Source organism: Limulus polyphemus, unplaced genomic scaffold (genome assembly GCF_000517525.1).
Source record: "Limulus polyphemus unplaced genomic scaffold, Limulus_polyphemus-2.1.2 Scaffold3510, whole genome shotgun sequence".
In the NCBI taxonomy this organism is placed as follows: domain Eukaryota; kingdom Metazoa; phylum Arthropoda; class Merostomata; order Xiphosura; family Limulidae; genus Limulus; species Limulus polyphemus.
The window spans coordinates 120065-122819 of record NW_013669120.1 but is presented as its reverse complement, the minus strand read 5'-3'; the positions used below and the strand labels follow the sequence as shown (position 1 = coordinate 122819).

General features: G+C 31.1%; 1 long non-coding RNA gene across 1 annotated transcript in view; it reads right to left on the bottom strand.

Annotated features, from left to right (window-relative positions):
• Positions 1–602: 602 nt before the first annotated feature.
• The window catches only part of LOC111088306, a 10385-nt gene continuing 8232 nt past the window's right edge, over positions 603–2755 (bottom strand). The window contains exon 3 of the long non-coding RNA XR_002612861.1: positions 603–882. This is a non-coding gene — a long non-coding RNA (uncharacterized LOC111088306). The remainder of the gene's footprint in view (positions 883–2755) is intronic.

Here is a 2755-nt window from a genome sequence, read left to right as displayed (position 1 = left end):
CTGCAGATCAATTACACACTGTCTATACACACATCACCTTCCCCTTTTTTATATACCAGCCTACCCTATCTAGCAAATACTAGAGCATTCGCCAAGATACGGGATAGTTCTAGAAACAAGAGGGCGTGAGAATTATCACGTGATCTCGATGACGCAACAAAGGGAAAAAGACAACAATTCTATGTTTTTCATATGTATGTATATAACTGTTTACCAGACTTTTGAATTGCTTCAGATTGATGTTTATAAAAACCGATGGATATTATCACATTCTTTCAAATATTTTTTCAACTTACCTGCTGTTTGTCATAATGATATAGGAAATACCACAATTTAATATCAAAATATGCCACTTTGAAGTTATTGATGCAAACCTACCAGAGTAACTGAAAAATATGCTTATATAATTTCTGAAAATTAGATGTCACTTACTGTGAATTCAAAATTAGCTTTATTTTTCATTTTTTTCAGAAACTTTGGTTGTAATGGTTGTTATTATGGGTTACTTTAATTTTGTTCTATCCACTTTACCTCCCAAGATTTCTAAAATTTTAAATAAAGAAAACATTGTACAGTTAAAAACACAAATTATGCAAATTGATTTTATTTTAAAATCCATTGTTACATAATTGTATACATATATCAGATGTAACAACATTTTGAAGAGTATTAATTTCATAAGCCTGCATTAGTACTATAAGACACAAGGAGTTAGTTATCTAGAAAGGGAACATACAAAATATATGCAATTTTGTTGACCAGTAGTCATCTTGACAGATAGAATGTATGAGTCATTGTTGAGAATCCTAATTAGTTAATACTCTGGGTGTATTCTGGGAAAGTAGTCACAATCTTTGTAAGGTAGAACTGATTTTCTGAAACCTATGGAATAAAAAAGCATTAACGTGGTCATCTTAATGGGGTCTTCAGAATCTTAAAAACAACAAAATATTGACATTACTAAATTAGATATTTAAAACTTGTGAAGCATAATAACATTAACAAGTTAACTATACTTGTGCTCTAAATTAATGAAACACAATAATGTTAACATGTTGATCTTGCTGTAAAGTTTAATGAAAGTTACAAAATATTGGAGTAAAAAACAAAAAAAAATTGTATTTTTATCAAACTGACTTCTATCACATATCATAATAGAATGTTCATAGCTTATCTTAATGATATTATTAAACTTCAACACATCAATCTCAAAATACTGAAATATAGCTACTTATAAACATAAGTTACAAAACGGCAACCTTACAGCACCGATAAACCTTACTATCAACTAATTAACAACACAAGGAAGATGCTTCATTAACATGGAAAACATCATGGTAAAAGTCAATAGCTACAGAATTAGCAACAGTTCTATGTTAACAATATATGAGCATGTAATACAGTGGGGTGAATAAACTTGAAAGAAAATATATTTTATATGGATTTCTAAGCTTGTATGTTTTTTCCTGCACATCAACTTTCAACATTCATATGAAATTTATTGTTACGTCTCTGTTCGTTTGTTATTTCCAGTATAATTTCTTTCGGATGAAACTTTAGCGATACAAGTCCTTTCTTAAATAAAACTAGTTTATTCTTTCTCAATTCAACTTTGTAATACACTTAATTTTCACAGTCACTTTAAACACACACTATAATTCACAATGATTCACGCTTGACTCAATTGTCTGTCTCTATCTCTGCCTGTCTGCAATTCAATTCCGATTAATTTGTCTCACGTTATCCGTCGCACTTATATACAGGAATAGAGGGCGCCTAGCACATACTGGATTATTCGTGATGTTCCTCGATCCTTCTAGAATATCATGACGTGTTACCAGCGTCACATGACTACCGCTGTCGTAACAGTATGTACTTTTTTATGTTGTCGTTTTTAGCACAAAGCTACACAATATTTGATCTGCACTCTGTCCACCGCGGGAAATCAAATCCTGAATTTTAGCGTTGTAAGTCCGTAATGAATTCTTTCAAGTTTCGATTATAGACTGATTTATTTGTATCGCTGACATTTTTTTTAAACATATAAAGATCTCATGGTCCCGAATGCCAACAGTAAATCTCACAACCGGAAGTTCTCAAAGGGAAAAAACCCAGTTCGTCTGCTTACGTCATTAGACCAACCTTGTGAGTAAGCGTTTGTGACATATCGAATGAAATCAGCATTTTTTTAATGAAGAAAATTAAATTATTCAAATATTTATGTTTCAAATAGTTTTAGATGTAATTATTTAACACAGGCTATACATTGATCTTGCATTAGATTTAAAAGGTTTTGAAACTTCAGTATGAAAGATAACTATTAGGCTTAACTTACGTAATGCTTGCTAAGTTTTATTGGATAAAAGGATTTGATCATCTTATTAAAGACACAAATGTAAAATGTTTGTTTACTGTGTCACCATCATCACTCTGTGTAGCTTAACCAAGTTGTTTAAGACGAGTTAGTTTACTGATTGTAACCAAGTTGTTTAAGACAAGTTCGTTTACTGATTGTAACCAAGTTGTTTAAGACGAGTTCGTTTACTGATTGTAATTAAGTTGTTTAAGACGAGTTCGTTTACTGATTGAAACCAAGTTGTTTAAGACGAGTTCGTTTACTGATTGTAACTAAGTTGTTTAAGACGAGTTCGTTTACTGATTGTAACCAAGTTGTTTAAGACGAGTTCGTTTACTGATTGTAACTAAGTTGTTTAAGACGAGTTCGTTTACTGATTGTAACCAAGTTGTTTAAGAC